Below are 10942 nucleotides of genomic sequence, written 5' to 3'. Positions count from 1 at the left end.
GAAGATGACTGTATGGGCCCTCTAAAGAGCAGGACCCAGGAATGAGCCCCGTTGTTGTGGGTCTACTGGCAGTACTACCTGGAATAAAATTCAAACTCCAAAAATGTGTGGATGTAACCAAGTATGAGTCCAGAAAGCATGTTTCTTCTCTCACTTGTCTAAAAAGTAAAGATTTAAGCTTTCTGTCTTAAGAATTTTCAACATGGTTTGTCCAGAATGATGCCCTCATAAATCCCAGAGTGATTTGAACAGTGAACAAAAAAATATTTGCAGGACACAGCCAAGATGGCAGCTTAGCAATGTGCACATTTTAGTTCGTCCTCCAGAACAACTACTAAATAACCAGAAACAGTACAGAACAGCATCAGGGCCACATCAGTGACCGGACACACAGCGTACCCCAGTCTGGACCAGCTGGACCAACTGCAAGCCTCCCCAGAACCATGAGTTCCCCAAGCCGTGGCGCCGGCACCCCTCCCCCACAGGCTGCTTCCCAGAGGGGAAAGAGAAGAGACTTTACCTGCAGTAGGGGATGAGCCCAACCAAACACCAATTGTGGCACTAATTAACAAATTCTGACTACTAAAAATAGGCCCCCATTCTGGTGAACCTGGTCAAAGTGGAGGTCACTCATTGGGCTAACAGAAAAAGAAAAAAAGAAAAGAAACAGAGGTTTTCGTGGCTGTGTTTCTACAAAGGCTTAGCTGCCTTTGGATACAGCGGCAGGACTTGTCAGGCTGCAACTGCCCCAGGCATAGGCAGAAGTGAGCTCTTTTGGGGGCTTGTCTGGAGCCTGTACCTTCTCCAGGGGAGGGGTGAAGCCCAACTCAGGCGGAATCCCTCCCTCAAGGAATTCAGACACCAGGGCCTGGTAATTTGAAGCCATTAAAACCAGCCTACAACCTCTCCCCTGTCTCCACCATGTCCCCAGAAGGGAGAGTCTGCCAAAGTTAAAGGTACCACATCATCTTAAGCTGGTGGGACCTTCAGGCAGACAAGCACCATATACTGGGCAGGATAAGAAAGACAGAGCTCAGAGACTTTACAGGAAAGTCTTTCAACCTGTTGGGTCTCACCTGCAGGGAAAACCAATGCAGGTGACTCTGTCCTCCTGATAGGAGGCCAGTTTGGTCTGGGAAAATCCAGCTGGGGTCTATAATACCTAAGTAGACCCTCCTAAGGGTGGGGGGAAAAAAGGCACCATACAAGCAGGGAAAGAAACAAGAACTGAAAAATTCTCTGTTACACAAAACCTAAGCTAGAGGTCCAGAAAAAGCTAAAATGAATGTCAAAGAACAGATAGGCAACAAATTCAACCAGCAAGAAAACCCTAGGTAAAAGATGTGAAAGCAATCTTAAACTAGTTAAGGTAATTAAATGCCTAGACACCAGCAAAAAAATAACAAATCACACTAGGAAAATTGAAGATATGGCCCAGTCAAAGGAACAAACCAACAATTCAAATGAGATACAGGAGCTGAAACAATTAATTCAGAATATACGGACAGACATGGAAAACCTCATCAAAAACCAAATCAATGAATTGAGGGAGGATACAAAGAAGGCAAGGAATGAACAAAAAGAAGAAATCGAAAGTCTGAAAAAACAAATCACAGAACTTATGGGAATGAAAGCACGGTAGAAGAGATGAAAAAAACAATGCAAACCTACAGTGGTAGATTTCGAGAGGCAGAAGATAGGATTAGTGAACTGGAGGACGGAACATCTGAAATCCGACAAGAAACAGAAACTATAGGAAAAATATGAGCAGGGACTCAAGGAATTGAAGAACAATATGAAATGCATGAATATACATGTTGTGGGTGTCCCAGAAGGATAAGAGAAGGGAAAAGGAGGAGAAAAACCAATGGAGGAAATTATCACTGAAAATTTCCCAACTCTTATGAAAGACCTAAAATTACAGATTCATGAAGTGCAGCATACCCCAAAGAGAATAGATCCAAATAGATGTACTCCAAGACATTTAATAATCAGAATGTCAAAAGTCAAAGAGAAAGAGAGAATCTTGAAAGCAGCAAGAGAAAAGCAATCCATCACATACAAGGGAAACCCAATAAGACTATGCATAGATTTCTCAGCAGAAACCATGGAGGCAAGAAGACAGTGGGATGATATATTTAAATTACTAAAAGAGAAAAACTGCCAACCAAGAATTCTATATCCAGCAAAATTGTCCTTCAAAAATGATGGAGAAATTAAAACATTTTCAGACAAAAATCACTGTGAGAATTTGTGACCAAGAGACCAGCTCTGCAAGAAATACTAAAGGGAGCACTAGAGACAGATGTGAAAAGACAAAAGAGAGAGGTGTGGAGAAGAGTGTAGAAAGGAAGACTATCAGTAAAGGTAAAAAGAAGGAAAATTAGATATGACATATAAAATCCAGAAGGCAAAATAGTAGAAGAAAGTACTACCTGTACAGTAATAACACTAAATATTAATGGATTGAACTCCCCAATCAAAAGACATAAGCTGGCAGAATGGATTAAAAAACAGGACCCATCTATATGTTGTCTACAGGAAACACATTTTAGACCCAAAGATAAACATAGGTTGCAAGTGAAAGGTTGGGAAAAGATATTTCATGCAAATAACAATCAGAAAAGAGCAGGAGTAGCTATACTAATATCCAACAAATTAGACCTCAAATGTAAAACAGTTAAAAGAGACAAAGAAGGATACTACCTACTAATAAAAGGAACAATTCAGCATGAAGACATAACAATCATAAATACTTATGCACTGAACCAGAATGATCCAAAATACATGTGGCAAACGCTGAAATGAGAATAGACACATCTACCACAATAGTTAGAGACTTCAATTCCCCACTCTCATCAATGGACAGAACATCTAGACAGAGAATCAGTAAAGAAACCAAGAATCTGAATAATACAATAAATGAGCTAGACTTAACAGACATTATAGAACATTACACGCCACAACATCAGGATACACCTTTTTCTCAAGTCCTCATGGATCATTCTCAAAGATAGACCATATGCTGGGTCATAAAGCAAGCCTCAATAAATTTAAAAAGATTGAAATCATACAAAACATTTTCTCAGATCATAAAGGAATGAAGTTGGAAATCAATAATAGGCAGAGCGCCAGAAAATTCACAAATATGTGGAGGCTCAGCAACACACTCTTAAACAACCAGTGGGTCAAGGAAGAAATTACAAGAGAAATCAGTAAATATCTCAAGGCAAATGAAAATGAAAACACAACATATCAAAACTTATGGGATGCAGGAAAGGCAGTGCTAAGAGGGAAATTTATTGCCCTAAATGCCTATATCAAAAAAGAAGAAAGGGCAAAACTCAAGGAATTAACTGTCCACTTGGAAGAACTAGAAAAAGAACAGCAAACTAACCCCCAAAGCAAGCAAAAAGAAAGAAATAACAAAGATTAGAGCAGAAATAAATGAAATTGAGAACATGAAAACAATTGAGAAAATCAGCAAAACTGGAAGCTGGTTCTATGAGAAAATCAATAAGATTGATAGACCCTTAGCAAGATTGACAAAAAGAAGAAGAGAGAGGATGCAAATAAATAAGATCAGAAATAGAAGAGGAGACATAACCACTGACCCCACAGATATAAAGGAGGTAATAACAGGATACTATGAACAACTTTACGCTAATAAATACAACAATGTAAATAAAATGGACAACTTCCTAGAAGGGCATGAACAACCAACTTTGACTCAAGAAGAAATAGATGACCTCAACAAACCAATCACAAGTAAAGAAATTGAATCAGTCATTAAGAAGCTCCCCAAAAAGAAAAGTCCAGGACCAGATGGCATCACATGTGAATTCTACCAAACATTCCAGAAAGAATTAGTACCAATCCTGCTCAAACTCTTTCAAAAAATTGAAGAAGAGGGAAAGCTACCTAATTCATTCTACGAAGCCAACATCACCCTCATACCAAAGCCAGACAAAGATATTATAAAACAAAGAAAACTACAAACCAATCTCTCTAATGAATATAGATGCAAAAATCCTCAACAAAATTCTAGCAAATTGAATCCAGCAACATATTAAAAGAATTATGCATCATGACCAAGTAGGATTCATCCCAGTTATGCAAGGATGGTTCATCATAAGAAAATCAATTAATGTAATACACCATATCAACAAATCAAAGCAGAAAATCACATCCATCTCGATTGATGCAGAAAAGGCATTTGACAAAATTCAACATCTTCTCCTGTTGAAAACACTTCAAAGGATAGCAGTAGAAGGGAACTTCCTTAAAATGATAAAGGGAATATAGGAAAAACCCACAGCTAATATCATCCTCAATGGGGAAAAACTGAAAACTTTCCCCCTACGATCAGGAACAAGACAAGGATGTCCACTATCACCACTGCTATTCAACAGTGTGTTGGAAGTTCTAGCCACACCAATTAGACAAGAAAAAGGCATCAAAATTGGAAAAGAAGAAGTAAAACTCTCACTGTTTGCAGATGATATGATACTATATGTCCAAAGCCCTGAAAAATCTACAGCAAAACTACTAGAGCTAATAAATGAGTACAGCAAAGTGGCAGGTTACAAGATCAACACTCAAAAATCTGTAGTGTTTCTATACAATAGTAATGAACAATCTGAGGGGGAAATCAAGAAACTAATTCCATTTACAACTGCAATCAAAAGAATAAAATATTTAGGAATAAATTTAACTAAAGAGACAAAAGACCTATACAAAGAAAACTACAAGAAATTGTTAAAAGAAATCACAAAAGACCTAAATAGATGGAAGGGCATCCCGTGTTCATGGATTGGAAGACTAAATATAGTTAAGATGTCAATTCTACCTAAATTTATTTACAGATTCAATGCAATACCAATCAAAATCCCAACAACTTACTTTTCAGAAATAGAAAAACCAATAAACAAATTTATCTGGAAGGGCAGGGTGCCCCGAATAGCTAAAAGTACCCTGAGGGAAAAAAATGAAGTCGGAGGTCTTACGCTGCCTGACTTCAAGGCATAATATGATGCTACAGTGGTCAAAACAGCATGGTACTGGCATAAAGATAGATATATTGACCAATGGAATTGAATAGAGTGTTCAGATGTAGACCCTCTCATCTATGGACAATTGATCTTTGATAAGGCAGTCAAACCAACTCACCTGGGACAGAACAGTCTCTTCAATAAATGGTGCCTAGAGAACTGGATATCCACATGCAAAAGAATGAAAGAGGACCCATATCTCACACCCTACACAAAAGTTAACTTAAAATGGATCAAAGACCTAAACACTAGGTCTAAAACCATAAAATAGTTAGAAGAAAATGTAGGGAAATATCTTATAAATCTTATACTTGGAGGCGGTTTTATAGACCTGACACCTAAAGCAAGAGCACTGATAAAGAAAGAAAGAAAGAAATGGGAACTCCTCAAAATTAAACACTTTTGCATATCAAAGAACTTCATCAAGAAAGTAAAAAGACAGCCTACACAATGGGAGACAATTTTTGGAAATGATATATCAAAGAAGGTCTAGTATCCAGAATTTATAAAAAATTGTTCAACTCAACAACAAAAAGACAGCCAATCCAATTACAAAATGGGCAAAAGACTTGAACAGACACTCCTCAGAAGAGGAAATACAAATGCCAAAAGGCACATGAAGAGATGTTCAACTTCCCTGGCCATTAGAGAAATGCAAATCAAAACCACAATGAGATATCATCTCACACCCACCAGAATGGCCATTATCAACAAAACAGAAAATGACACGTGCTGGAGAGGATTTGGAGAAAGAGGCACACATTCACTGTTGGTGGGAATGTCAAATGGTGCAACCACTGCGGAAGGCAGTTTGGCAGTTCCTCAAAAAGATGAATATAGAATTGCCATATGACCTGGCAATACCATTACTAGGTATCTACTCAAAGGACATAAGAGCAAAGACACAAACACACATTTGAACACCAAAATTTATAGCAGCATTATTTACAATTGCAAAGAGATGGAAACAGCCAAAATGTCCATCAACAGAAGGGTGGCTAAACAAACTGTGGTATATAAATACAATGGAATATTATGCAGCTGTAAGACAGAATAAAGTTATGAAGTATGCAACAACATGGATGGACCTTGAGGACATTATGTGAGTGAGATTAGCCAAAAACAAAAGGACAAATACTGTTTGGTCTCACTGATATGAACTGACATTAGTGAATAAACTTGGAATATTTCATTGGTAACAGAGACCATCAGGAGATAGAAATAGGGTGAGATATTGGGTAATTGGAGCTGAAGGGATACAGATTGTGCAACAGGACTGAATATAAAAACTCAGAAATGAACAGCACAATGCTACCTAACTGTAATACAATTATGTTAAAACACTGAATGAAGCTGCATGTGATAATGATAGAGGGAGGAGGTCTGGGGGCATAAATGAAATCACAAAAAAGATAGACGATAAAGATTGAGATGGTATAATCTAGGAATGCCTACAGCGTACAATGATAGTGACTAAATGTACAAATTTAAAAAATGTTTTTGCATGAGGAAGAACAAAGTAATGCCATTACTGCAGGGTGCTGAAAATAGATGGTAATTAATTTTTTAAAATTTCACTTTATGTGTGAGACTAAAGCAAAAAATGTTTATTTGGTACAAAATTCATATTTTGTCTAGTGCATTTCCTAATATAACTTATGTAGATAGCTTGATTGAATACCATAAGTACTTGGAATCTTGGGTAGGACATGAGATTTTGTTGGTTTGTCCAGAGTGATGCCCCGATGAATCCCAGAGTGATTTGATCAGTGAGTGGAAAAGTATTTGCAAAATCCCCTTCGGGGAATGGGGAGAATGGGGAGAAATTCAACTTCCCCAAATTGAATTCTTGATATTCTCACAAGCAGTGTGGACGGCCACGACTATAGGCTGAGCCCCCAGTCTTGGGGTTTGTTCATAGGAAACTTAACCCCACAAAGGATAGGTCAAGTCTACTTAAAATTTAGGCCTAAGAGTCATCCCCAAGAGAGCCTCTTTTGTTGCTCAGTTGTGGCCTCTCTCTCCAACCAACACAACAAGCAGACCCACCACCCTCCCCCTGTCTACGTGGGACATGACTCCCAGGGGTGTGAACCTTCCTGGCAATGTCAGAAAGAAATCCTGGAATGAGCTGAAACTTAGCATCAAGGGATTGAGAAAACCTTCTCGACCAAAAGGGGGAAGAGTGAAATGAGACAGTGCCAATAGCTGAGAGATTCCAAACAGAGTCGAGAGGTTATCCTGGAGGTTATTCTTACGCATTAAGTAGATATCACCTTGTTATTCAAGATGTAATGGAGAGGCTGGAGGGAACTGCCTGAAAATGTAGAGCTGTGTTCCAGTAGCCATTTTTCTTGAGGATGATTGAATAATGATATAGCTTTCACAATGTGACTGTGTGATTGTGAAAATCTTGTGTCTGATGCTGCTTTTATCTACCTTGTCAACAGACGAGTAGAACATATGGAATAAAAATAAATAATAGGGGGAACAAATGTTAAAATAAATTTAGTTTGAAATGCTAGTGATCAATGAAAGCGAGGGGTAAGGGGTAAAGTATGTGTAATCTTTTTTTCTGTTTTCATTTTATTTTTCTGTTGTCTTTTTATTTCTTTTTCTGAATTGATGTAAATGTTCTAAGAAATGATGAATATGCAACTATGTGATGATATTGAGAATTACTGATTATGCATGTGGAACAGAATGATCATATGTTAATGTTTTCGTTTGTTGTTAAAATTTTTCTTAATTAATAAATAAATTTTTTAAAAGTATTTGCAAAGTCCCCTTCAGGGAATGGTGAGAAAGGGGGAAAATTCAACTTCCCCAGATTGAATTACTGATATTCTCACAAGCAGTGTGGACAACCAAAGCAATAGGCTGAGCCCCCAAAACTTAACCCCACAAAGGATAGGTCAATCTACTGAAAAATTAGGCCTAAGAGTCATCCCCAAGAGAACCTCTTTTGTTGCTCAGATGTGGCCTCTCACTCCAGCCAATACAACAAGGAAACTCACTGCCTTCCCCCTGTTTACATGGGACATGACTCCCAGGGGTGCGGGCCTTCCTGGCAACGTGGGACAGAAATCCTGGAATGAGCTGAGACTCAGCATCAAGGGATTGAGAAAAACCCTAGAATGAGCTGAGACTCAGCATCAAGGGATTGAGAAATCCTTCACTAAAAAGGGGAAGAACGAAATGAGACAAAATAAAGTGTCAATGGCTGAGAGATTCCAAACAGAGTCAAGAGGTTATCCTAGAGGTTATTCTTGCACATTAAATACATAACACCTTGTTAGTCAAGATGTAATGGAGAGGATGGAGGGAACTGCCTGAAAATGTAGAGCTGTGTTCCAGTAGCCATTTTTCTTGAAGATGATTGTATAACGACATAGCTTTCACAACATGACTGTGTGATTGTGAAAACCTTGTCTGATGCTCCTTTTATCTACCTTATCAACAGATGAGTAAAACATATGGAATAAAAATAAATAATAGGGGGAACAATTGTTAAAATAAACTTAGATTGAAATGCCAGTGATCAATGAAAGGGGTATGGTATGTATACATTTTTTTCTGTTGTCTTTTTATTTCTTTTTCTGAATTGATGCAAATATCCCAAGAAATGATCATGATGATTAATATGTGAAGAAATTGTAAATTACTGATATATGTAGAACAGAAAGATCATAATAATAATAATAAAGAACTTTCAACATGAAGATGTAGAAAAGGAAGCCTCAGGTAAAAATCTGATCAGAAAACTGGACTTCATCAAAATTTAAAACTTTTGTTCTTTGGAAGACACTGTAACGTTAAGAGTATGAACAGGCAAGCCAATAGCTGGCCAGAGACTGCAATTCATATATCTCATAAAGGACTTGTTATCTAAAACAAACAAAAAACACTCAAAACTCAAAAAGAAAGCAGAAGATCCAAAGCTTTCATTAGATTCTCAAAGAAATCTGAATCCTCTCCAAAATACTAAGAACCACTGGTCTGGGTGCATGGTGGTTCAGTGGTAGAATGCTCACCTTCCATGTGGGAGAGCTGGTTCGATTCCCAGACCATGCATGCAGGGGAAAAAAAAAAAAAAGAACCACTGGGAGATTCAGAGATGAACAAAATGCCACCTATCACATAGGGCTTAGAATCCTGCTAGAAGCTCCCTGTATTTGGGAGCCTGCTTGCAACTCATCTCCAAAGTTGCCACTGGAAGAATCTATTCCTAGATAACCCTTCAAGGAGGACAGTGATTCATTAAGTACAAGAGCAGCCAGGGATGGGTATTATAAAATTAAAAATATAATATATATTACTTATATTTATAATAACATTATTTATAATAAATTACATATAATTTTATAATATATTAAATTAAATATATAATATTAATAAAATTTATTAAATATTAAATAAATACAAATTATTCCAGCTTTATGGGGTGAGTGGGGTGGGTAGTTTTGGTTGGGTCACATCACCATCTGGGAGTTGCATTCCTTTTGCATAAAACTTCACTAGATGTACAGAAAGAATTTCTACAGTTCTTTTGTGAGTGGCTTGTGTGATAATGAATCAGAAAGTCACCAGCCCTGCAGAAGTGAATGGCATTTATACATATTCTCCTCTAGTTTATTCGGTAAATATTTGTTGCCTGCCTATTCTAGATCAAACATTTATTAAGGGATGGAGATACAATGGTAAGCCAAATAGTGACTTCTTCAAGGATGTCAAATCTAATGAGGGAGACTGAAAAATAAACAGGCAATTACAAACCAGGGATAAGTACTTCAATTGGGATAAACCAAGGGAACACAGAAAAAGAATAACTCATACATTCTTGTGGGATCGGGAAAGGTTTTCCTAGTAGTTAGATTTGAGACCTAAAAGATGAGTAGAAGTTGGCCAGAAGAGTGTAGAGAAGAAATATTCCAGGCTGAGGAGAGAGAATGAGGCATTCTGGGAACTGCAAGGTCTATAGCATGGAGAGTGAAGCAAATGTAAGGAAAGTGGAGAGAACTCAAGCTAGGGAGGGAGGCAGACTCAGATCTCCTCCGTGGATCACTTTGTAACTCACCCTGAGGGGGTTTCCCTATATGCTGCTGGTAGTGGGAGGTATGAAAGGGTTTTCCACAGAGAATTAGTTTGAACGAATTTGCCCTTCAGGAGGGCTGCTTTAGCTACAGCAAAGGATGAGAGATTCGAGAGGGTGGAAATTAGAAGAGGAGACTCATTAAGCGGTTGTTTTGGTAAGATCTGGCCTGGTGATGGTTTGAATAATTGTAGCTAAAATTTTGAGTAATCATTGTCTCATTTAATTTGCAACTCTATTAGGTAAATATAATTACCTTCATTTTATAGATGAAGAATCTGAAGAACAGAAAAGCTAAGAAACTTGCCCAAGATCACGTGGTAAGTGGTGGCCATGGAGAGAGTTAAATTTGATAATTATTTAAAAGATGGTATGATTATGACTGAATGACTAATTATTCAACTAATATTCATTTTTTATTTGGAAAGTGCAAGTAAAGGAGAAGCTGTCAAGGATGATAAGTAAGTTTCTAGCTTGGATAACTGGGCATTGAATGAGTTAGGAAACACAGGAGAAGCAGGTGGGGTGGGAGTAGTAGAAGAAAGCGGTTATTTCAGTTTGGGGCTTGATTTGAAGGTGCCTGGGTGATTCCCAAGTGGAGATGTCTAGAAGTTAACTAAAGGGTGTGTACGAAACTCAAAGTGAGATTTTGCTGTCATTGACCCCTATTTCCTCCTGGAGGGAAACAAACAAACAAACAAACAATAATCCACCTTTGGAGAAGCTGAAAATAATAACTTTGAAATTGAACCATTTAGGAAAACAGATAATACAACGGCATTTGCCACAAAACCATTTA

The sequence above is a fragment of the Tamandua tetradactyla genome, chromosome 2 (genome assembly GCF_023851605.1).
Source record: "Tamandua tetradactyla isolate mTamTet1 chromosome 2, mTamTet1.pri, whole genome shotgun sequence".
Classification (NCBI taxonomy): Eukaryota; Metazoa; Chordata; class Mammalia; order Pilosa; family Myrmecophagidae; genus Tamandua; species Tamandua tetradactyla.
Note: the sequence above shows the minus strand (reverse complement) of the source record.